At 46.0% G+C, this 27,015-nt stretch overlaps 1 non-coding gene across 1 annotated transcript; it reads right to left on the bottom strand.

The window, feature by feature from the left end:
- Positions 1-24,759: 24,759 nt before the first annotated feature.
- Trnat-cgu (transfer RNA threonine (anticodon CGU)) lies at positions 24,760-24,833 on the bottom strand. The gene has a single exon. It is a non-coding gene; the product is annotated as a tRNA-Thr (tRNA).
- Between the last annotated feature and the right edge of the window lie 2,182 nt (positions 24,834-27,015).

Raw genomic sequence — 27,015 nt, forward strand, 5'->3', positions numbered from 1 at the left:
CTGTTGGCGGGAACCTCAAGGACAGAGGGTTCAGGATGAGCACAAAGGGGCTGTCCGATTAGGAAATGACCAGGAGTGAGAGCAGCAGGAGAATCTAGGTCATCAGAGAGAAGACACAATGGCCTTGAATTCAAGCATGCTTCTATCTGAATCAACACAGTAGTCAGTTCTTCAAATGTCAACACTGCATTGCCGACGACGCGTTTGAGATGCGACTTCATGCATTTGATTCCTGCCTCCCAGAGTCCACCAAAGTGAGGGGCACGAGGTGGAGTGAACCTCCAACTGATTCCCTCTGAGGTCGAATAATTCACCACACCTTCAACAGTAACATCGTTGGAGAGAAAACGTTTAAGCTCATTGTCTGCACCTACAAATGTGGTACCATTGTCACTGTACATGTGAGAAGGTTTCCCTCTTCTTGCAATGAATCTCCTGAGGGCGGCCAAAAATGAACTTGTTACCAAGTCACTAACTAATTCTAAGTGGATGGCCTTGGTTGCCATGCAAATGACTAAAGCAATATAAGCCTTGGTGGTAACCTTACTCCGCCTTCCACCATGCTTTACAGCAATAGGGCCTGCATAATCTACTCCACAGTGCTGGAATGGATGAGACTGGTTTACTCTAGCTGCAGGTAGCTGACCCATGAGTTGAACTGCTGTCTTGGACTTAAGCCTAAAGCATTTTATACATTTTCTGATAACTCCCTTGACTGTGTTACGCCCATTGGGGATCCAGAACCTCCTACGCAACATAGCCAACAAAAGTTGTGACCCAGCGTGCAACAGATTTTCATGTTCATCTACAATGAGAATTTTTGTCAAATGATGCTTAGGCGGAACGATAATAGGATGGCACTCATCATATGGTAAATCAGCATTCATTAATCTCCCTCCCACTCGTAAAATACCTTCGGCATCAACAAACGGGTGCAAATCCCTTAATTTGCTATAATGTGGAATAGGGGAGCTGGCCTTCAACAAAGCGATCTCATTACCATATTCACTGTGTTGAGCTGCGCCAAATGCCCTTTTGATAGCGTTGTGGCATTCCTGTGGAGTGAGTGGCCCAGTTATCCTGTCTGATCTCTGAAGCCTAGTGTTATTAGCAAACCTCAGTGCATAGGCCAAAACTCTGTAAGTTTTTTTGAATGATGAATATTTACACAGCAGTTCATCATCAAGATTAATGACAGACACCAAGGATACTTGTGTACACCTTCTCTCAGGTACATCTTCTACACTAAGTGGAGTGCAAGTGTTGCAGTCGAGGTCGCAAGTGGATAGCCATGACGGGCCAGACCACCACTGAACAAGTGAACTCAAGGCAGCTGGATTAATACCACGTGATAAGTGGTCAGCAGGATTATCCTCTGATTTGACATGTCTCCAGTTGGCAACTGAACTCAGTTCCTGGATTTCAGAGACTCTGTTAGCAACAAAGGTTTTCCAGTGACAAGGACTACGCTGCAGCCAACAGAGAACTATTGTGGAGTCTGTCCACAAATGAATGTCGCCACTATTTATGATGCCTAAGGCATTGGACACCTTGTGAATGAGTCGGGCAAGAAGTAGCGCACCACATAATTCCAGTCGTGGAAGAGACTGTTGTTTTACAGGGGCAACCCGAGACTTGGCTGCAGCCAATGAGACCAACACGCTGTTATTGGGAAGAACACATCTGACGTATACACACGCCCCATATGCCAACTGTGAAGCGTCACAAAACCCATGAATTTCTAATTTAACATGCTGGGGGCAAGGAATGATCTTCCTGTTAATGAAAATACCATTTAGGGAAGGCAGTTGCACACAAAGAGCATTCCATTCATCAGTGAGGTTGGATGGAAGAATTTCATCCCAATCAAGGCTTAGTTGCCACAAGCGCTGCATGAACAATTTACATCTTATGACTGCTGGACCTAAAAGCCCCAGTGGGTCATAGATTGATGCTATTGTAGACAGGACACTGCGTTTGGTAACCTTTGAGAGCTGAAGACTCTTCAGCTGTACATGGCACTGGAAAGTGTCAGTGCCAGGGTGCCATAATATCCCTAACGTTTTTATGGCTTGTTCACCAGTAAGATGACAAGGTAAAGACGTTTCTCTGTCCTGCACAGGAATTTTTTCCATGACCTTGTGACTATTGGAACACCATTTTCTCAGTGGAAACCCCCCTGAAGCAAGTAGTTGAGTCAGCTGGATTTGAAGTTCCTGAGCTTCAGCTTCTGTGGCTGAGCCACCTAAGAAGTCATCCACATAAAAGCTAGACGTCAAGGCTTGTGATGCCATTGGAAACCTGTTTTGATTTTCCAAAGCCAACTGTTGAAGACATCTGGTAGCAAGAAAGGCAGCAGGAGCGGTTCCATAAGTGAGTGTACACAGTCTATATTCTTGCATAGGTTGAGACGGTGATTCCCGCCACAGAATTCTCTGGAAGTTCCTATCATCAGGATGGAGAGACACCTGGCGATACATTTTTGCTATGTCAGCTGACAGAGCCACATTAAAAGAGCGAAATTTTATAATAATGGAAAATAAATCTGGCTGGACAGTGGGACCAACCATCAAGATATCATTAAGAGATACTCCATTAGAAGTGGCAGCAGAGCCATCAAATACTACCCTCAACTTAGTAGTGGAGCTGCATTCTTTGAAGACAGCATGATGTGGAAGGTAACACCTTGGACCAATAATACCTTGAGGATTAGAGATCTCCATGTGCCTCAGTTCGACATATTCACGCATGAATGCAGTATATTCCTTCTGCAGATTCGGTTGCCTTTTAAACCTCCTCTCAAGATGCGCCAGTCTCCGAGATGCTTGTTGTCGTGATTCGCCTAATGATTTACAGTCAGGTTTCACTGGTAGTCGAACCACAAATCTCCCTTCTTCATCTCGTGCGGTGTGGCGCTGAAAGTGAGCCTCACATATTTTATCCTGCTTACTAATCGTTTTCGTAGACAGTTCCTCTAACTCCCAAAATCTTTGCAGTTTGGCATCTAAATTGTCACCTCTAACAAAGCACGAGGTCACTGTAGAACGAGGCATGTTGCATGAAACTGAAGGCATCCTACCAGACAAAATCCAGCCAAATTTTGTTTCGACCAGTGAGGGATGACCTGGTTTCACCAGCCTTTCCTTACAAACAACGTCAAAGAAAACCTCAGCACCAAGAATTAAATCTACTGTGGCAGGTTTGTTGAATTCTGGATCAGCGAGCGGAAGATTACAGGGGACACTCCAGGACCTTGTGTCTATCTTGCTCGCTGGTAGGTCACTGGTGACATGATCTACGATAGCACAAGTGGATCTGATATGAAAGTCGTTGACCCTAGACGACAGTTCAACTTCACAAGTGTAAGACACTGAGGCTGCAAAGGCATTGTTTATACCCTTCACAGGAAACGAATGTTTACATCGTTTCAGTTTTAATTTCTCTGCCATGCCCTTAGATATAAAGGATAGCTGACTCGCACTATCTAGCAGAACTCTGCAAACCTGCTGTCTACCCATGCTGTCTTTAATGTTGACAACAGCTGTTGCCAACAAAACATTACAATGGGTGTTTGCCTTCCCGTTCGTAGTTTGATGGGCCAGGGAATGGCCTCCTGGTTCACTATTCTGCCCATTCCTTGGTTCAGCAGGCTTGTGGAGCAGTATGTTGTGCCTTCCTTTACAGGTCTTACAAGGAGAAATCCTGCATTTAGTCGAGAAATGACCAGAGCGGATGCACAAAAAACAAAGCTTATTTTTTGTGACATATGCCCGCCGCTCATCGACATTTAGTGCTTGAAACCCTTTGCATTTAGTGATAGTATGGGGTTCACTACAAAAATTACATGATTCCTCAGCATCAGCATTAGCGAGATGAGCCCTTCTCACATGTCTCGTTTGATTTAAATTATTCACATTTCCTTGCAAATCCCTTGAGGTGTTATCCCTGAACCTGATCAACTCAAGGGCCTGACATTTTGTTTCCAAAAAATCTATTAGTTGATTTAATGTGGTGAATGTCGACCCAGACATCTTTACCTCCCACTCATGACGATCTGTGGGTCGCATACTGGACAGAATCTCTTCCGAGAGAATAACTTCATGAAGTGGAACATCAGGTTTGAGAGCTTCTAAGGCTTTCAAATGGCTGCATACGTGATTAATTAGTTGCCTATAATCGCTCGCTGCGCCGTGGCCGACTGTAGGCAAGGCCAACAAAGCCTTAGCATGTCTGGCTGCAATTATTTTTGGGTTATTATACCTCTGCGTAATAAGTCCCCAGGCTATCGCTAGATTTCCTGCTGTGACAGGTATATGTTTCAAAAGGTCTTTAGCTTCACCTCGCAAGGACGAATTAAGGTAGTGAAGTTTTTGAACGTCATCAATTGAATTGTTATTCATAATGAGGCTCAAAAACGTATCCCTGTATGATGACCACTTAAGGTAGTCACCTTCAAAATTTGGCAAGTTAATAGCGGGTAGTTTCAAAGAACTGACACTGCCTGATGGATTCGAGCCCAAAGGCTGCGGAAGCTGGGTGTACCTCTTCATTGAACCCTTGAGAGTGGATTCAACAAAGTCCCACGAATCCTCGAATTCTGCCCTGTCCTTACTGTGATCTGCTGATTCGTCTTCAATTTCCAGCCGTGTTTGAGACGACTCAAAATCAGTCCGAATCCGAGTCAAACGATTCAATTTTGATTCCAACATTTCGATGCTGGCACTGTCTGCAGACTGCACAAAGCTCGCTAAGCGCGCGAGAGCGGTCTTTGCTACACCTCTCTGCTTGACTATTTTTGTTTTCTCTGAGGGCTCCATTTTAGGACCAGGAAGATGATAGCAGGAAGCCAACAGTTGCACTTACCAGGCTGCAGCGGCAGTACGGACTGGAACAGCAGCGGCGTCACGGACACTGGCAGCTGGCGTGGCAGGCGTTGCAGTCTCCGACGGCGCGAAGTTTCGGCGGGAGCAGGAGGTGACGTCACCGACGATGCTGCACCGACGCGTTTCTGTGCCTCCCGCGTTTGAATTAGAGACACATTAAATGTTCACAAATATGTCCCCGATCGTCGTTGTTAAGGCTGTTATTGTCGAAGTCCCGAACAGGCCTTGGGACACTCGATAGCAGGCAACAACGAAACCGATCACGTGCGCAGCTCTCACGTGGTTTTTTAGAAGTTCACAAATACCGGAAAATAAATCCGCGCGAACGTAAATTCCGCGTGGTCACTGTATCTGGCCCGGAGGACCAAAAAATGTGCGCGCGGGCTCTTCTTCCCGTGGTGGCACATTGAAGTGTGAATGTATAGTACGAGAGGACTTACTGTCCTCCCCTTGTTTCCACTCACAATAACTAGACAGAACAAGTTGTCTGGTATAATTGTTTATTACATTAAACGTTACAAATTGCACAGGCAGCGCGCCAACTGCGGCTCCTGGCTTAGCTGGAAGGCATACACGCCCGTCCGCTACGGGGTCTCGCAGCTACCTGCTCGGCCGTTACAACGGCTAAATCTACCTGCGCGCACAAAGGACCTGGGAGGTCCACTTCCGCACATAGGTTGCAAATTCTTCCGACAGGGAGCAGACTATACTGGACAGTCTGACCTGCCCAGTTTGAAGCTGCCACTAGATGGCAGTTGGAGTGAGTAGCAGAGTCCAAACAGAAACTGTTTACGTCCCGACTCTGCCTACCACTCTGAACGATCTGCGGAACCGGATCACTGCTGCCGTGCACTCAGTAACAGCAGATATGCCTTGGGCGTGTGTAGGACGAGTTCCGCTACCGCGTCGATGTTTGCCGTGCCACCATCGATGGTCACATTGAGCATTTAAAACATTTATCACATTTCTAATTATCAAATAATTGTTAAAAACTGGTTACAAATTAGTACAAATTATTAAATTTACTACACTCCTGGAAATGGAAAAAGAACACAGTGACACCGGTGTGTCAGACTCACCATACTCGCTCCGGACACTGCGAGAGGGCTGTACAAGCAATGATCACACGCACGGCACAGCGGACACACCAGGAACCGCGGTGTTGGCCGTCGAATGGCGCTAGCTGCGCAGCATTTGTGCACCGCCGCCGTCAGTGTCAGCCAGTTTGCCGTGGCATACGGAGCTCCATCGCAGTCTTTAACACTGGTAGCATGCCGCGACAGCGTGGACGTGAACCGTATGTGCAGTTGACGGACTTTGAGCGAGGGCGTATAGTGGGCACGCGGGAGGCCGGGTGGACGTACCGCCGAATTGCTCAACACGTGGGGCGTGAGGTCTCCACAGTACATCGATGTTGTCGCCAGTGGTCGGCGGAAGGTGCACGTGCCCGTCGACCTGGGACCGGACCGCAGCGACGCACTGATGCACGCCAAGACCGTAGGATCCTACGCAGTGCCGTAGGGGACCGCACCGCCACTTCCCAGCAAATTAGGGACACTGTTGCTCCTGGGGTATCGGCGAGGACCATTCGCAACCGTCTCCATGAAGCTGGGCTACGGTCCCGCACACCGTTAGGCCGTCTTCCGCTCACGCCCCAACATCGTGCAGCCCGCCTCCAGTGGTGTCGCGACAGGCGTGAATGGAGGGACGAATGGAGACGTGTCGTCTTCAGCGATGAGAGTCGCTTCTGCCTTGGTGCCAATGATGGTCGTATGCGTGTTTGGCGCCGTGCAGGTGAGCGCCACAATCAGGACTGCATACGACCGAGGCACACAGGGCCAACACCCGGCATCATGGTGTGGGGAGCGATCTCCTACACTGGCCGTACACCACTGGTGATCGTCGAGGGGACACTGAATAGTGCACGGTACATCCAAACCGTCATCGAACCCATCGTTCTACCATTCCTAGACCGGCAAGGGAACTTACTGTTCCAACAGGACAATGCACGTCCGCATGTATCCCGTGCCACCCAACGTGCTCTAGAATGTGTAGGTCAACTACCCTGGCCAGCAAGATCTCCGGATCTGTCCCCCATTGAGCATGTTTGGGACTGGATGAAGCGTCGTCTCACGCGGTCTGCACGTCCAGCACGAACGCTGGTCCAACTGAGGCGCCAGGTGGAAATGGCATGGCAAGCCGTTCCACAGGACTACATCCAGCATCTCTACGATCGTCTCCATGCGAGAATAGCAGCCTGCATTGCTGCGAAAGGTGGATATACACTGTACTAGTGCCGACATTGTGCATGCTCTGTTGCCTGTGTCTATGTGCCTGTGGTTCTGTCAGTGTGATCATGTGATGTATCTGACCCCAGGAATGTGTCAATAAAGTTTCCCCTTCCTGGGACAATGAATTCACGGTGTTCTTATTTCAATTTCCAGGAGTGTATATTGAGACTAAACATTATGAAAAAAAACTTAGAAACTTCCTCTTTTCATTGGTATGAATCTTGTTCATTTTGGATTTGTACTTGAATAAATTCGAAGTTCTGCAAATGGGTCCATCATTTAGAATAACCCGCTATCTGGAAGCCATCGTCGAAAGTTTGTTCACCGACTTTGTGGATAATTAATGAAAATTCGGTGGAAGCATGGTGGAAGATCGGTCAGGCTTTGACGATGTTTTCCGGGTAATAAAGTCGGTGATCTACTGGGAATGAAGCATGATGGAAGAACGATCAGGCTGTGAGATGTTACCCGAGTGATGAAGCAGGTGATATATTGAGAAGTAAAGAAGGAAGTATGTGACAGGATGGTGATTAAATGCAGTTCCATCTGTCAGGAGACATGGGTTTCCTCCGCAGCAGCACAATGATAACAAACATGCTTCTAAATTGTGCAAGTGATATGTCAATAGAAAAGGAAAATGTGGGAAATAGACGAATATGATTTGGGGAAGTCAGTCACCAGATTTAAATTGCATTAAACTTTAATGGGATGAATTTAATATGGAGATCAGAAAAGTTAGGTAAAGCAATGTTCAAGATCTATGGAATAATTTACAGAAATTTTGGAGTGCAATATCTGCAGAAACCGTATAAAATCCTGTCTCCAGAATGCTAAGAGTTTGTGCAGCTCTTCTGAGGGGTAAAGGTGGATGCTTCGAAGAGGAAGAAACCTGAGCCATATTGTGTTGTACTTTATGACACAGGGAGAAAATACCTATTTTGTTGGCCTGTAAACTTTGTACCATGTGACTGTACATTTAAAAAAGTATAAAGTTTTTATCATGGGCGATAGAAAACTTTTGACCGGTCGCATAGCTCACAACTACTGCAGCGCCTGAACATTTTCTGCTTACTTTCATAACTTACTGCCACGTAGGATCAATTTTTGGCAAAATTCCTCAATTCAAGCTGAAGCTTTCCGGGACCAGGAGCGTGCACTACGAATTACTTGTGTAGTAAATCCAAGAAAATCCTGAGTAACACCGTTCAATGAACCGGGGGATACTAACTTCTGCTTCTCAGTATAATTATTCCTTAGTCAAATTGACCAGTAATAATGTACACTGAGTTGACAAAAGTCATAGGATATCTTCTAATATCGTGTCGAAACTTCATCGTGACGGAACTTCTTTTGCCCGGCGAAGTGCAGCACCTCGACAGGGCATGCACTCAACAAGTCGCTGGAAGTCCTGTGTAGAAATACCGACCCATTCTGCCTCTATAGCCGTCCATAACTACGAAATCGTTGCAGGTGGAAGATTTTGTGCACGACCGATGCTCTCGATTTTACGTGCCATTAATGTTGGATGGATTTCATGTTGGGCGATCTGGTTGGCAAAACCTCTCACTCGAATTGTCCAAAGTGTTCTGCAAACCACTTGCGAACTATCGTGGCCAGATGACACGAAGCATTGTCATCGATAAAAATTTCATCGCTGTTTTGGAACAAAGTACATGAAAGGCTACAAATGGTCTCCAGGTAGCCGAAAGTAACCATTTCCAGTCAATGATTGGTTCAGTTTGACCAGAGGACCAAGTCCATTCCATGTACACACAGCCCACACCATTACGGAGCAACCGCCGACTTCTATAGTTCTAGGCGCTACAGTCTGGAACCGCGCGACCGCTACGGACGCAGGTTCGAATCCTGCCTCGGGCATGGATGTGTGTGGTGTCCTTAGGTTAGTTTCGTTTAAGTAGTTCGAAGTTCTAGGGGACTGATGACCTCAGGTCCCATAGCGCTCAGAGCCATTTGGACCATTTTTTTCTATAGTTCCTTGTTGACCACCTGCTTATACAGTTCCTTGTTGACCACCTGGGTCCATGGCTCTGTTGGGTCTGTGCCACACTAAATCTACCACCAGCTCTTACCATCTGAAATACGGACTAATCTGACCAGGCCACGGTTTCCCAGTCGTCTAAGTTCCAAACAATACGGTCACGAGTACAGAAGAGGCGTTGCAGACTACGTCGTGCCGTTAGCAAAGGCACTCGCGTCGGTCGTCTGGTTCCATAGCCCATTAAGGCTAAATTTCGCAGCACTGTCCTAAGATATACGTTCATCGTACGTCCCACCTTTATTTCTGCGGTTGTTTCACGCTGTGTTACTTGGCTGCTAGTACTGACAACTCTACGCAAACGTAGCTGCTCTCGGTCGTTAAGTGAAGGCCGTCGGCCGTCGCGTTGTCCCTGGTCAGAGGTAATACCTGGAATGTTGTATTCTCGGCGCACCCCTGACACTGTGCATCGCGGAATATTAAATAGCATAACGATTTCCGAAATGAAATGTTGAATGCGTCTACTTCCAACAACCATTGCGCGTTCACAGTCTTAATTCCATCCTGCGGTCACAATCACGTCGGAAACAGTTTTAGGTGAATGAACTGAGTACAAATGACAGCTCCACAAATGTAGTGCCCTTTTATATTTTGTGCTCGCATTCCTGCCGCCACCTGTATACGTGCATATCCCTACCCCATGACTTTCGTCACCTCAGCATATTTTGTAAACCTTTTCAGTGGTATAAATAACAATAACCTTCGCGAAGAATTGAAGTCATTTCCGTTGTTCAGGCCAGGTGTCCATAACTCAGGGCACATATTTTCAATTACTTCCCAGCAGCCATAAAAAATTAACTCCTAAAACAGCTCGAGAGGGCGCTGAAGAGTTTATGGGTGGGCAACTCCTCTTGTACTGACAAATTCCTTAAGAAATAAAGTGAATGTAGTGATAAATTTGTCTCCCACTCACCTTAATTGCAGTAATGAGATGAATGTTTAGTAAGCAGATTTTCTGTTTGATGGTCAGTGGTTTTCATACGCGCATCAGCGTGTTTTATGTTTACGCTTTTTTTCTTTTTTTTGGCAATATTGTTATTGTGCCTTAAATTAACAAATGGTTACGATTTTTTAATTAGTCCACACCCATTAACAGCACTATTTGGGAACTGTGGTAGTGATTTTAGCATGTCTCTTGTTCGTAATTCTTTTGTAACATGTTCTGTTCACTTGAGAATTTCGTCAAAGACTATATCGTCTAATCAATCCAATGTACATTACGCTGTCCCAACAGCTTCTGTTTCTATACATGCAATAAAAACGCCAGTTAGCTCTTGCTTAGTGACAGCAATAAATACAAGGTGAAAAAAGTGACAAGAAATGCAAAAATTCTCACTTGTATTTGAGAGACTCTCGTAATTCTCTCTGACCCTAGAACGTAGGTGAAAGTTACAGCATGCACCAATGATTTCCTTCCTCCCTGTACATTCCGTAGATGCTCAGTTCCACACGCCTGGAAAACATAAGGTTTCTGCAGCCACTTCGCACAGCATCAGTAAACATTCCTCTAAAACTGAGGGCCGAGCCAAGAGATAAGCCGTGGATTTCTGCAGCGGCAGCCGTAATAGCATTCCATTCCATCCCGCGGCTGATATGCAAATCGGAACCTGTTTTGCACTGTGAGAGGTTGAAGAGACGCCTACACGTGTTCCTTCTCTTTGCTATGCAGCACGTGGATGAAAGTACGGTGCCCTACAAATGGCGAAGTTATTCCCCGAAAAACACAGAAGTAGAAACTCAACAGATGTGGAATTAATGGAATGTGTCTCCATCGTGTTCCATTGCTGAGGTCTTAGCTCCCAGATGGCTGCTTCAATACTACGACACAGCTAACTATGTTTTCAGAAAGGGCTTATCAACATCCTTAACAACAGGTATTACTTATCGGATTCACACTGAAAGTCTGCTAATCCTGTTTCTTGAACTTAACTGAATACGTCAAGTACTTGTGCACAAAACTTAAGGACGGAAGTAACTTCCTCATGATGTGCTACTGGCAGAAAACATAGTTCGATGAAACCTGGACCACACAAAAGAAAGAAAGACTACAACACAGTACAGAAAGAAACTGAAGGAAAGACGCAATGAGACATGTGGCAAGGACTCCTTTACTCAAAGACTATCATTGCACTGAAGTTACCGCTGTTTATGACGATTGCCTAGATATTATGTGGCTCTTTATAGGGTATGTGATAACCACAGGCAACACTGAATGCTCTGCAACGAGCTCTCGTGCTGGCGACAAGACTGGTAGGGCTCGCTTATGGTAGGGCGTTCCATTCCAATACCAGCACGGCTGTCAACTGCAAGATGGTTGTTGGTGCATGTGAAGCCGTTACCATACGTCTCCTCAACACATCCCACACGTGTTCGATTGGATTTAAGTCGGGTGAAGAGGCAGTCCAGTCCATTCTCCGAATCAGTACTCGTTTCAAGAGCTCTGAGCCGTGCACAGCTGGTGTTCATTCCATTAATTGTTTGTCATCTATTACGGTAGTGCCGCATCGTTTTCTTATTCCATTTACTGGCGTCACTAACTTTTACATCTACATTCCATATCTACATTTATACTCCGCAAGCCACCCCTGTTCCAGTCGCGTAAGCCTCCGTGCTTGCTCGAATCTCTAATTTTACATTCGTGATCTCCTCGGTAGGTATAAGTAGGGGGAAACAATATATTCGATACCTCATCCAGAAACGCACCCTCTCGAAACCTGGACAGCAAGCTACACCGCGATGCAGAGCGCCTCTCTTGCAGAGCCTGCCACTTGAGTTTGCTAAGCATCTCCGTAACGCTATCACGCTTACCAAATAACCCTGTGACGAAACGCGCCGCTCTTCTTCGGATCTTCTCTATCTCCTCTATCAACCCGATCAGGTACGGATCCCACACTGATGAACAAAACTAAAGTATAGGTCGAACGAGTTTTTTGTAAGCCACCTCCTTTGTTGAAGGACTACATTTTCTAAGGACTCTCGCAATGAATCTCAACCTAGTACCCGCCTTACCAACAATTAATTTTATATGGTCATTCCACTTCAAATCGTTCCGCACGCATACTCCCAGATATTTTACAGAAGTAACTGCTACCAGTGTTTGCTCCGCTATCATATAATCATACAATAAAGGATCCTTCTTTCTATGTATTCGCAATACATTACATTTGTCTATGTTAAGGGACAGTTGCCACTCCCTGCACCAAGTGCCTATCCGCTGCAGATCTTCCTGCATTTCGCTACAATTTTCTAATGCTGCAACTTCTCTGTATACTACAGCATCATCCGCGAAAAGCCGCATGGAACTTCCGACACTATCTACTAGGTCATTTATATATATTGTGGAAAGCAATCGTCCCATAACACTTCCCTGTGGCACGCCAAAGGCTACTTTAACGTCTGCAGACGTCTCTCCATTGAGAACAACATGCTGTGTTCTGTTTGCTAAAAACTCTTCAATCTAGCCTCACAGCTGGTCTGATATTGCGTAGGCTCTTACTTTGTATATCAGACGACATTGCGGAACTGTATCCAACGCCTTCCGGAAGTCAAGGAAAATGGCATCCACCTGGGAGCCCGCAACTAATATTCACTGGGTCTCATGAACAAATAAAGCGAGTTGGGTCTCACACGATCGAGGTTTCCGGAATCCCTGTCGATTCCTACAGAGTAGATTCCGTGTTTCCAGAAATGACATGATACGCGAGCAAAAAACATGTTCAAAAATTCTACAACAGATCGATGTCAGAGATATGGGTCTATAGTTATGCGCATCTGCTCGACGCCCCTTCTTGAAAAGTGGAACTACCTGTGCTCTTTTCCAATAATTTGGAACCTTCCGTTCCTCTAGAGACTTGCGGTACACGGATGTTAGAAGGGGGAAAAGTTCTTTCGCGTACTCTGTGTGGAATGGAATTGGTATCCCGTCAGGTCCAGTGGACTTTCCTCTGTCGAGTGATTTCAGTTGCTTTTCTTCTCACTGGACACTTATTTCGATGTCAGCCATTTCTTCGACAGTGCGAGGATTTAGAGAAGGAACTGCAGTGCGGTATTCCTCTGTGAAGCAGCTTTGGAAAAAGGTGTTTAGTATTTCAACTTTACGCATGTCATCCTCTGTTTCAATGCCATTATCATCCCAGAGTGTCTGGATATGCTGTTTCGATCCACTTACTGATTTAACTCAAGTCCAGAACTTCTTAGGATTTTCTGTCAAGTCGGTACATAGAATTATACTTTCGAATTCACTGAACGCTTCACGCATAGCCCTCCTTACGCTAACTTTCACATAGTTTAGCTTATTTTTGCCTGAGAGGTTTTGGCTGCGTTTAAATTTGCAGTGAAGCTCTCTTTGCTTTCGCAGTAGTTTCCTAACTTTGCTGTTGAACCACGGTGGGTTTTTCCCGTCAGTCACGGTTTTACTCTGCACGTACCTGTCTGAAACACATTTTACGATTGCCTTGAACTTTTTCATAATCACTCAACATTGTCATTGTCGGAACAGAAATTTTCGTTTTGATCTGTTAGGTAGTCTGAAATCTGCCTCCTATTACTCTTGTTAAACAGATAAACCTTCCCTTTTTTTATATTCCTATTTACATCCATATTCAGGGATGCTGCAACGGCCTTATGGTCACTGATTCCCTGTTCTGCGCTTACAGAGTCGAAAAGTTCGGGTCTGTTTGTTATCAGTAGGTCCAAGATGTTATCTCCACCAGTCGGTTCTCTGTTTAATTGCTCGAGGTAATTTTCGGATAGTGCACTCAGTATAATGTCACTCGATGCTCTGTCCCTACCACCCGTCCTAAACATCTGAGTGTCCCAGTCTATATCTGGTAAATTGAAATCTCCACCTAAGACTATAACATACTGAGGAAATTTATGTGAAATGTATTCCGGATTTTCTCTCAGTTGTTCTGCCACTAATGCTGCTGAATCGGGAGGTCGGCAAAAGGAGCCAATTATTAACCTAGCTTAGTTGTTGAGTGTAACCTCCACCCATAATAACTCACAGGAACTATCCACTTCTACTTCACTACAGGATAAACTACTACTAACAGCGACAAACACGCCACCACCGGTTGCATGCAGTCTATCCTTTCTAAACAAGGTCTGTGCCTTTGTAAAAATTTCGGTAGAATTTATCTCTGGCTTCAGCCAGCTTTCCGTACCTATAACGATTTCAGCTTCGGTGCTTTCTATCAGCGCTTGAAGTTCCGGTACTTTACCAACGCAGCTTCGACAGTTTACAATTACAATACCGATTGTTGCTTGGTCCCCGCATGTCCTGACTTTGCCCCGCACCCTTTGAGGCTGTTGCCCTTTCTGTACTTGCCCGAGGCCATCTAACCTAGAAAACCGCCCAGTCCTGCCTTACTTGCCCGTGAGTGGCGGCGACAGCAGCAGCGCGTATCGATAAGCGCATTGTCGTACCATCTCTGGAGCGACCGATAGTATTTCCGTGTCGTCATGTATCGGGTAGTGAGTGGGAGACGCACCAACAGCGCAGTCGCGACGGAGCAGCAGTTGCGGACGGCCCACCAGTCCAGTCGGTCGGTTGGCATGGAGCAGCAAGGAAGACCCGTGGCGCGGAGTCGGGCTGGAGCCACTGGCGGCGTGCACACGCGGTTGGAGTGTGAGGTGCTGCTTTGAGTGCTACGAAGTTCGTCACTTAGCTTACTGTCGAGCCACAACTGTTTACATTTCTTCGTTTGATCCTGGTTGTTGCTTTTGGGACATTCCCGTGAGCAACAACGTGTGTGTATTTAAGTCAGCTAAGATTCCAGCCGTCTTGCTGTGAAATTTAACTTAATCTATTTCCTGTTATTGAATTTCACCAGCGGTATCTTCTGCCTTGTGGACGTTGACGTTCCGGTTACCTGCCCTGGTCGTTAATTTTAGGCAGTGTATTTTCCTCGCCGTGTTGTTGCTGTCCAGCGCAGCGTGTGGTTCGACAGCTGAGGTGTTGTTGGTCGTTGTGGGCGCCAGTATTGTGTGTGTCGTGTATTGAAATCTTTACTGGTTGCGTGGAGCGGAACTTATTTGGTTGATTGGTCGGTCGGCTCTCTGTCGGTTGGGTTGCCTCCAGATTAAGAAGTCGTTGGACAGGCTGCCTGTCTCACCTAAACGGGCGTTACTGTTACAATCCGAGGCCGACCCTTGGAAACTTCTGAGCGCCGTTCCTTGTGTGTTATATAGTAATTTCCCTGTTTTGATTTTAGTTATTTGGTTGATGTGTGGCCTTCAGCCGAGTATCAATATCTCAAATTAATGTCCTTGTCTTGCCCTTGATGCATGAGATTGTTATTTTTCATTTTATGTGAAATGTTTTAAAGTACGGCCTTCTGCCCTTTAAAATTGAAACTCTTCTTTCTAGGGCTTAAGCCGTTAAATTATTTGTTGGTGAGCGGCCTTCAGCCGAGTTTTAATATCTCTTAAATTAATCTTCTCTTGCCCTGAAGGCATAGGATTGTTATTCTTTTGAATGGGCCTTCAGCCAAATTTGCATGAAATGTTTTAAGATAAGGCCTTCTGCCTTTCGATTGACACTCCTCTTATTGCCTAAAATGCGACCTCCAGCCTAGTTCCATTAAAATTAAATTTCCAAGTCCTTCAGCCGATTAGATTGAAGATTTAGAAAATATTCTTAAGTGAAACCTCCAGAAGAACATTGTATTTCAATTCTACTTTAGCCTTGTGTCTTGTATTTTGAATGTGGGCCTCAGCCGATCTAAAGTGAATCAAAGGAGGTCGATTAACGTTTTGAATCCTTGTTGTAATATTGTTTTTGATAAATGAAGTTTGTATGTTGAGTGCAAATGACAGGAACTCATTTTGGCCCTTTCCACAACCTGACCTGCTCTGTCCTGCTAGCACAGGCTCCTCCGCCTGTTGTGTTCGATGCAGTCGCACTTCATCATTCGTAATGCACCCGTGTAATGACGCATATCGGGAAGCAGTATAGTGACACAGTAACGTTGAACAGTGGCTGTACCGTGCTCAAAGACTTGGAGGTAAATACTCCCTCGCGATCTTATGCCTCCCCACAAACTTGGACCATCAAAACCGTCATGTTCGACAGTGTTCCTGTGTCGATATGAGGATACGTCGACAATCACTACCCAGAATGAAACAGCTCTCTTCCGAGAAGAGTACGCGACGCGATTCTCCATTTGTCGAGCCCTTGCGCTCTTATCACCCTTGCATACGGTGCCACCGAACTGCGCACGTCAGCAGATCACGACGTACTGGTCATCGAGCGAAGAGGACACTCACATGCAGTCACCATACTACAGTGAAGCGTGAAACGGCGTGTCTTGCAATCCTGTTGAATGTGGTTGCCGCCGCACCGGCGATTTCACGTGGGTTCCTTCTTGCCTGCTGCACAATGGAGCGGACAACTGCTGCTGTAGCTGACCGTGGTAGGCCATCTGCTATCGTCCCGAGAATAGTGCCAGTGATTCGGAACGCTCCCCGTGTAGGTGAAACTATACTTCCACTATAACGTTGTTTATTCCTCGCGTGAAATCATCCAAACGATGTCTCTACACCGTGATGTAATGAGGAACACCATCACAGTGCATCGTAACTGCTCGTTGACTGAACGACACAGTCGTTTGCCGTTCCTTGGCGCCAATTCGGGGTCGCGGGTGGACAGCGAGCCTCGGCTGTTCCACTGTCCGGCCCCTCACCTGCGCCGCCCCTGGGTCCCTCCACCCGCCGTTGGAAACCATACTCAATGACGGTGCGTCATTTCAGGGGGGAGGGATGTGGTATCGATAGCCATGATGCCACGGCGTAAATAGAAATTCATACGTTGGCACTACGAGACACCAACGACAACGCACTCTAGCCAGAGCAGGAGAACTCTGAGCTTCGCTCCAGATTCTGCCAATTTCATCAGGAGCAGACAGCTGCGACACTTCGTACCTCATTGCTAAGATATGTAACCATCCATTGACTTTTTTTTTGCCTATAGTAAACCTCTATAACTTGAAATGCAGTACCGACGTGTTTTACCTCGCCTGCTCCTCCTCGCTTCCTTCATTCAGCCAACCATTCAATTTTCAGGAGCAGACCCACGCGCCGCCTTCCAGGCGGGAGACAAAAATTACAAAAATTAAATACCTAACTAGCTTTGTTATCACATCAGTTTAGTATATTCTGAGGTTACTCAACAACTACAAATTATGAACCAACTCGTCTATACCAACGTGCTGTCGAAACAAAAATCGTAATTATTTAACATCTTTATGTTGTAGTTGATTTTCAACTTCTCTCGGCGTAATGAATAGTCCACTACATTTCGTGCATGCAGCCGCGAAAATAAAATTTCCTCCACAGATATTTCGTCTGGCCATCTTAACACAAGACTGCCAAGAGGCCAAGCGCGGCCTTATAAGCTCCACTGGGACGGTACTGCGCATGCGGGTCACAAATGCTGGTCGGCAGCATAGAAATACGCTTACACATGTGCCGCCTGTGGAGAAGGCGTACAGAAATTCGATTCAGTTATCGATGTATGTTCGGTGGCGGTGACACCATGACGACTTCTCTGCAGTTCAATTACCCCAAGAGTCAGATTCCATGCTTAGTACAAATTAAAACCATTATTTCAATTTATTACATTATTAGCTAACCTAATTTCTATAGATTCCTTGAAGACAGATTCCTAAAACGAAGAAGTGGATGTTAAAATCTTCACAGCACTGTAGTTCAAGGAATGCCGCGTATCAATACAGTAATGGGCCACAGCTGACTTGTCTGGCTGTGATAAGCGTGTGATCTTCACCTTGCTTGCATTATGACTCCTGTTTCCATGTTCAAGAATACTTGGTGGCTTCATACAGCACCCGACAAAAACGGTCTACTCCATCGTCTTTCGCTCACTGACAGCTACCTACAAGCGTCCTCTTACTCCATTACTATAATCTTAGACCAAAAACAGTAGCTTTGGCTCTACGGTCGTACAGAGTCAGCGATCCGCTTTATAAAGTCTATCAGATACATACATCGTTAATCATATTCAGCTGTCACATACAAATGTGCCCCAGTAGACTTCTTTCAATAGCGCAAAACGAAAGTTGCTGTACACATCTATGACTATCAACCAGCGGGTGTCCCAGAATGGAACCGCAAAATCAATATGAACGCGCTGCCAAGGCGCAGTAGGAGGCGGCCACGCAAAGAAGCGCGGGCAGGTAGCAGATTGATGCTTCGCTCAAGAGCAACAATTAGGAAGCAAATTCTCAATTTGTTTATCAATGCCGACCCAAGTGCAGTGACGACGCGCTAATTGCTTCCTCGGCATTATACCCCAATGACCAGCGTGCTGTAAACGGAGGATTTCCGACTGCAACAAACGAGGTACAACCACACGAGACTGATCATTGTCAGTTCGCAACAAGATAACACTGTGGTGTACAGACAAGTTGTGACGTTTCACAAAGTGGGGCTGTACAAAGGGATCTCGAATCTGCCTAGGAGATGGAGGCCATTGAGCACGAAGATACTGGAAAGTAATCTGCAAAGAAGCATCGGCGGCTGTCGCGGAAGCAATGCGACGAAAATCCACTAGAAAACCATCAGCTCATTCCTTATCTTGCGAATCAATAAACATGCAGGACAGTTCGGAAGAATCAAACACTTCGTCAGGACTGATAGGCAGACGAGACAAAGCATCAGCATCGCCATGCTGGGCCGTAGGACGAAACAAGACTTCGTAATTGTAGTTAGACAAAAACAAGGACCAATGTGCAACTTCTGTGCATTACGGGCCGGAACTGGCTTTAACGGGTGAAACAACGACGTCAAAGGCTTAAGGTCGGTTACCAAATAGAACTTCAGACCGTACAAAAAATAATGAAACTTTGTTACTCCATATACAATAGCTAAAGCTTCGTTCTCGATTTGAGAATAGTTTTTGCTGGGCAGAATTGAGCAACTTAGACGCAAAAGCGATCGCGACAGAATTAATGCGGTGCGAGAGAACCGCTCTGATGCCGTGAGAAAATACATCGACAGCCAAAACAACTGGCTTGGAGGGATCGAAAGGAATCAAACAGCGATCACTTAACAAATCAGATTTGGGCTTGTGGAAAGCAGCGTCACATTCCGAAGACCAAACAAAAGGAACATTCTTACGCCGAAGGTGATGCAAAGGCGCTGCAATCTGCGCTGCATTTGGTAAAAACCAAATATAATATGTAATTTTGCCCAACACCGACTGAAGTTCTTTCAAGTTCTTGGGTGCTGGCAAGTATCTAATCGCACTGAGATGTGACGGCGAGGGGTGGATACCCTGTCAATTAATCATATGTCCTAAATACTGAATCACAGTTTGAAAACACTTGCACTTGTCCTTGCATTCTGCCTGCAAAAGTACAGTAAATAAGGCACGCAACTTCTGCAAATGTTCGTGAGGGTTGCGACCTGAAACGACTACATCGTCCAGATGCTTGGAACAACCAGGGACAGTGGCACACAACTGCTGCAAGTAAGACTGAAAAATAGCAGGAGCCGAAGCACAACCGAACGGAAGGCGGCGAAACTTTATCAATCCAAGGTGGGCGTTGGTTGCAAAATAGCGCTGCGGCTGTTCCTCAAACGGAATCTGAAGGTATGGGTCTCGCATGTCAATCGTGGAAAAGAATTTTCCCGCACCAACTTTATCAAAGATGTCTTCAGGACGCGGTAAGGGAAACGTAGCTACCACTGTCTGGGGATTTACTGTAGACAAAGTCACCACTAGTGCCGAGACGACCATTTGGTTTTTTCACACACACTATAGGTGAAGCCCATGGCGAAGCAGTAACAGGTTCAATTACACCACTGTCTTGCAAATGCGTAAGTTACGCAGCTACGACGCCGCGCAGTGCGTGCGGTACCGGGCGTGCGCGCCGGAAAATAGTCATGACATTGTCTTGAACTACAACATGCGCTGCAAAGTCCGTGGCACAACCAAGGCCATCAGAAAAGAGTCCAGCAAAATCGTCGCACAGTGCGGCAACACAGTCTGCATGGTCACTAGTGTTGATGGAAAGTACATTGCCCTGAATTGAGAGGCCAAAATGTTCAAATGCCTACACGCCAAAAATGTTCGTAGCATCACTAGAGCGGAGCACATGGAAAGACACTTACAGGTCATTGCACATACACGACGAGCACAGAGATTTCCTGTCCAGTAAATGCAGTCCGTGTGGAATGTGAACGACGAAGCAGGGGCGAACCAAGCAAGTCATACGTAGATTTGTTCAGTAAGGAAACTGACGCACCAGCGTCCAGCTGCATGCTAACAGAACGTCCACAAATGTGAAAAGTGACAAAAAGTTTCCTAGGATCGCGCTGAATGCGAGAGGAAGTGTCTGGCAGAACTTGATGCACACGACGAGCTGTCGAAGCACGTGAAGCAGAAGGCTTTGAATAAATGACATTAACGTCCATAGGCTGTTGTGAATCATGATCATGGCGGTTGCCGTTGCGGTGACGCCCACGCGAGTCACGCGAACGGGAGACAAGTTCGGAATCAGAGTTTCTCTTACTGCACACAGCTTGCACGTGTCCTTTGTTTTCACAAAAATAACACTGTGCTTGACGGACTGGGCAGCTGCCCCGTGGCTGTACACGAAAGCAGTTCGGACATGATTTTAGTTTCTTAGTGGGTGCCTAACCTACGTTTCTAGCATTTGTAGACTTAGAGAAAGCTTTTGACAATGTTGACTGGAATACTCTCTTTCAAATTCTGAAGGTGGCAGGGGTAAAATATAGGGAGGGAAATGCTATTTACAATTTGTATAGAAACCAAACGGCAGTTATAAGAGTTGAGGGGCATGAAAGGGAAGCAGTGGTTGGGAAGGGAGTGAGACAGGGTTGTAGCCTCTCCCCAATGTTATTCAATCTGTATATTGAGCAAGCAGTGAAGGAAACAAAAGAAAAATTCGGTGTAGGTATTAAAATCCATGGAGAAGAAATAAAAACTTTGAGGTTCGCCGATGACATTGTAATTCTGTCAGAGACAGCAAAGGACTTGGAAGAGCAGTTGAACGGAATGGATGGTGTCTTGAAGGGAGGATATAAGATGAACATCAACAAAAGCAAAACGAGCATAATGGAATGTAGTCGAATTAAGTCGGGTGATGTTGAGGGTATTAGATTAGGAAATGAGGCACTTATAGTAAAGGAGTTTTGCTATTTGGGGAGCAAAATAACTGATGATGGTCGAAGTAGAGAGGATATAAAATGTAGACTGGCAATGGCAAGGAAATCGTTTCTGAAGAAGAGAAATTTGTTAACATCGAGTATTGATTTAAGTGTTAGGAAGTCGTTTCTGAAAGTATTTGTATGGAGTGTAGCCATGTATGGAAGTGAAACATGGACGATAAATAGTTTAGACAAGAGAATAGAAGCTTTCGAAATGTAGTGCTACAGAAGAATGCTGAAGATTAGATGGGTAGATCACATAACTAATGAGGAGATGTTGAATAGGATTGGGGAGAAGAGAAGTTTGTGGCGCAACTTGACTAGAAGAAGGGATCCGTTAGCCCGCATCTCGTGGTCGTGCGGTAGCGTTCTCGCTTCCCACGCCCGGGTTCCCGGGTTCGATTCCCGGCGGGGTCAGGGATTTTCTCTGCCTCGTGATGGCTGTGTGTTGTGTGCTGTCCTTAGGTTAGTTAGGTTTAAGTAGTTCTAAGTTCTAGGGGACTGCTGACCATAGATGTTAAGTCCCATAGTGCTCAGAGCCATTTGAGGGATCGGTTGGTAGAACATGTTCTGAGGCATCAAGGGATCACCAATTTAGTATTGGAGGGCAGCGTGGAGGGTAAAAATCGTAGAGGGAGACCAAGAGATGAATACACGAAGCAGATTCAGAAGGATGCAGTTTGCAGTAGGTACTGGGAGATGAAGCTTGCACAGGGTAGAGTAGCATGGAGAGCTGCATCAAACCAGTTTCAGGACTGAGGACCACAACAACAACAACAACAACAACAGTGGGTGCCTGGTTTTGAATGTGCTTACGTGCGCGGGAGCGGCGCGGTGCGGCATGCCGTGCTGGCGCCGGGCGGAAGGGCACGTGTGGTGCCGTGCTAGCAGTACACACACCCGGGGTCACGTCGAACGCGGAAATAGCCATGTCTAATGTATCTTGTCTGTTTAGAAAGTCCACTACTTCCTGCAAAGACGGGTTTTTAAATTTGAGGATTTGCTCGCGGATGTGGTGATCCGCCACATTCTGCGCAATAGCGTCTCTAATCATTACATCGGCATAAGAGCGTCCACACGAGCAATTACAGTTACAATCAGATGTTAGTCCCTGAAGGTCCGCTAACCAAGATTTATTCGACAGACTAGGGCCACGCCGGAGGCGAAAGAATTTGTAGCGTGCAACTACCACATTTACACTGTCGCGGAAGTGAGTTCAAAGCATCGATCACTTCATCGTACGTTTTAGTTTCTGGGCAGGTGGTGGGAAACAACTTGACGAGCACACGTTATAACACAACACCCGCGTTGGCAATTTAAAAGCAAGCCGCTCTGTACCTGGTATGTTGTATGCTGCGAAGTGTGCCTCGACCTGGGCGATGTATTCTGGCCAGCGTTCAACGTCAGGATTGAAGGCACGAAATGGGGGCGCCGTTGGCGACGGCGTCGGTACAGGCGGAGGCGTCGGAGGCGCTGAAGTAGCTGCAGTTTGTAGTGTGACCAGTCCATTTATGGCAGCATGGAGCTGCGTCATTTGCTGAGTCTGAAAACGTGCAAGATCGGACAGCGAAGCCTGTTCCTGTGGCGAAGCCATGGTTTACACAGATGAAAGTCTTATAGCGAATGGTGGGAGCACGCAGATACAATCACACGGGAATATCACAAAAACGCTAAAGTAGTACCGAGCAAAAAAGAAAATGATAGGAAAAAAAAGTATTAATCCCTAATCGTAGCCAGCTTTTGTATCCCGCCTGGAAAGCTGCGCGTGGGTCTGCTCCTGAAAACTGAAAGTTAGCCCGAATGAAGCAAGCGAGGAGGAGCAGGTGAGGTAAAACACGTCGCTACTGCGTTTCAGGTTATAGAGGTTTACTATAGGCAAAAACAAGTTAATGAATGGTTACATAACTTTGCAATGAGGTACGAAGTGTCCTGGCCGTCTGCTCCTGACGAAATGGGCAGAATTTGGAGCGGAGCTCGTCGAGCTCTCCCGCTCCGGCTAGAGTGCGCTGTCGTCGGTGTCTCGTAGTGCCAACATATGAACTTACGCCGTGGCATCGTGGCTATCGATACCACAGTAATATTCCTAAGATGTGTTAACAGAGCTATATGTAATATGATGATTTGCATTTATGCTGGTTTAGCGAGGTTTGATAATACTTTCTGTATAAATCTCATTGCAGGGACCAAAGTTATCAGTTTTGAACAGGGCCAGATGATTCAGTGCCTAAGGGGCTGCATGTATTATGCAGTGACTGTATTTATTTATTGGTATTGGGAGTTACAATGCCCAAGAGATTCGTATGAAGTTTTTGGTAACAATAACACAGAGTAAGCACACCACTTGCACACGACAATTCGAGGCCAGTACCCATTCCACAGTTCAGACATTCATTCAATGTAATCTTAAAATTTTCTTTTTTAAAAGAACATTACACTATGATCACGTACACCTCAAACCTCCTGACGTCCCACTACCTGTGAGTGACTGGGTGACCTCTATCAGCATGCTCCTGCACCTAAGTTCTTGTCCACCAGGTAGTTAATGTTTTATCTTACTTTATGTAGTTTGTCATTAAGTTTTTCAGAGTACTTTAGGTGCGACTTCATTAGCGTACCCTGAAAATGTTCCCCTTTTACGCAAGACACACACCCAAGAATAATGATTAAAACTAGAATGAGATTTTCACTCTGCAGCGGAGTGTGGGCTGATATGAAACTTCCTGGCAGATTAAAACTGTGTGCCCGACCGAGACTCGAACTCGGGACCTTTGCCTTCGCGGGCAAGTGCTCTACCATTGAGCTACCGAAGCACGACTCACGACCGGTACTCACAGCTTTACTTCTGCCAGTACCTCGTCTCCTACCTTCCAAACTTTACAGAAGCTCTCCTGCGAACCTTGCAGAACTAGCACTCCTGAAAGAAAGGATATTGCGGAGACATGGCCTAGCCACAGCCTGGGGGATGTTTCCAGAATGAGATTTTCACTCTGCAGCGGAGTGTGCGCTGATATGAAACTTCCTGGCAGATTAAAACTGTGTGCCCGACCGAGACTCGAACTCGGGACCTTTGCCTTTCGCGGGCAAGTGCTCTACCACTGAGCTACCGAAGCACGACTCACGACCGGTACTCACAGCTTTACTTCTGCCAGTACCTCGTCTCCTACCTTCCAAACTTTACAGAAGCTCTCCTGCGAACCTTGCAGAACTAGCACTCCTGAAAGAAAGGATATTGCGGAGACATGGCCTAGCCACAGCCTGGGGGATGTTTCCAGAATGAGATTTTCACTCTGCAGCGGAGTGTGCGCTGATATGAAACTTCCTGGCAGATTAAAACTGTGTGCCCGACCGAGACTCGAACTCGGGACCTTTGCCTTACGCGGGCAAGTGCTCTACCACTGAGCTACCGAAGCACGACTCACGACCGGTACTCACAGCTTTACTTCTGCCAGTACCTCGTCTCCTACCTTCCAAACTTTACAGAAGCTCTCCTGCGAACCTTGCAGAACTAGCACTCCTGAAAGAAAGGATATTGCGGAGACATGGCCTAGCCACAGCCTGGGGGATGTTTCCAGAATGAGATTTTCACTCTGCAGCGGAGTGTGCGCTGATATGAAACTTCCTGGCAGATTAAAACTGTGTGCCCGACCGAGACTCGAACTCGGGACCGGTAGCTCAGTGGTAGAGCACTTGCCCGCGAAGGCAAAGGTCCCGAGTTCGAGTCTCGGTCGGACACACAGTTTTAATCTGCCAGGAAGTTTCATATCAGCGCACACTCCGCTGCAGAGTGAAAATCTCATTCTGGAAACATCCCCCAGGCTGTGGCTAGGCCATGTCTCCGCAATATCCTTTCTTTCAGGAGTGCTAGTTCTGCAAGGTTCGCGGGAGAGCTTCTGTAAAGTTTGGAAGGTAGGAGACGAGGTACTGGCAGAAGTAGAGCTGTGAGTACCGGTCGTGAGTCGTGCTTCGGTAGCTCAGTGGGAGAGCACTTGCCCGCGAAAGGCAAAGGTCCCGAGTTCGAGTCTCGGTCGGGCACACAGTTTTAATCTGCCAGGAAGTTTCATGATTAAAACTGTCTGACCACTGATTAATTCAAATATGTGGAAGGAGGACATGTTTTCATTGCGCAACGGTAAATAAAGGGAGGAGCTTGAACGAATATTTGAATGAATGAAATGTTACTATTATACATTGTAATATCCTGGTATGATTCCTCAAAATAAGTGTGATCTCCCATACGGGCAGATCGCATGAAACTAGGATATGCTACCTCACTTTAGAAACCTAATGCCCATCCACAAAAAGAACATGATACACAGTAATCATATCGAACATCGTATACAACAGCATAACTTTATGAAGTCTCGCCAAAACTGATTTACCGTACAGCCTCTGAAGGCATGTAAAGAAATTCAAAATATTTCTGCTGATGGCAGTTCTTTCTTGACAAATAAATCAGCTGCAGGCAGCAGACACGTTATACCTTGTTCTGAGATCAAATAGTGTCTCAAGTAGAAGTATGAGAGTACGTGTGAACAGTTCAAAATCCTGGAAACTTTATGAATGACTGTGAGGTGAAAATAAATTGAAAGAGCTATAGTGATATTGTTGCTTATGAATAATAAACTCAGTAAGCAAGGGCGAATGAGAGGAAACAAGAAATTACATTCGCCCTATGACAGACCCCGTGGTGTACAATTACATATACATAAGAAACACAAAAGAACTCGAGAACATCGAATCTCAGTTGGTTGCTGGGGTGGAGGGGGGGGGGGTGGAGGAGAGGGTTTATCGGGAAGGAAAATAGTTCATTTTACCGTGATAAACGGAAGACAGATGCATTCTAATACAACAAAATACTAAAATTGACATTTACACTGGTTTAATCTACTTATAAATACGACTGTGTCTCTACTGCATAAGTCATTTAATAATTTGACTCTTTCGGGAATGGCTTTTTCGAAGCAGGGTTTAATATTAGAAATACACACTCAGACTTCTTTTTCTATATTCATCTGAGATTTGTATTTTGTCCTCAATGCAGCCAAGGCAAAAACATGTTCCGCCAAAGTAGTTTGTTGAAAATGTTAATAGCACACGAAATGCTCTTGTTTTCAGTTCAGGAAACTCACCAGTTGAACCTGCCCAAAATTCAAAGAGCAAGTTATTACTAAAATGTCTTTTGATTTCACCACTCCCCTGAAGTCTATGAAGATTTCTTCTTCGGCAGCTGACAGACCTGCGGGAATATCATCGCACGCTGCTTGTAAGACAGAGCAATAGAGGACCATCCATTCTCGTGCTGCCGCTGCAGCAGCCCGGTGTTGCGAAATCAGAAAAATGTACTTATTCTTCCTAATTTGTTCAAAAAATGGTTCAAATGGCTCTGAGCACTATGGGACTCAACTGCTGAGGTCATTAGTCCCCTAGAACTTACAACTAGTTAAACCTAACTAACCTAAGGACATCACAAACATCCATGCCCGAGGCAGGATTCGAACCTGGGACCGTAGCGGTCTTGCGGTTCCAGACTGCAGCGCCTTTAACCGCACGGCCACTTCGGCCGGCCCTAATTTGTAGTTTTCATATGAGGAAA

The sequence above is a fragment of the Schistocerca nitens genome, chromosome 7 (assembly GCF_023898315.1).
Source record: "Schistocerca nitens isolate TAMUIC-IGC-003100 chromosome 7, iqSchNite1.1, whole genome shotgun sequence".
Lineage (NCBI taxonomy): Eukaryota > Metazoa > Arthropoda > Insecta > Orthoptera > Acrididae > Schistocerca > Schistocerca nitens.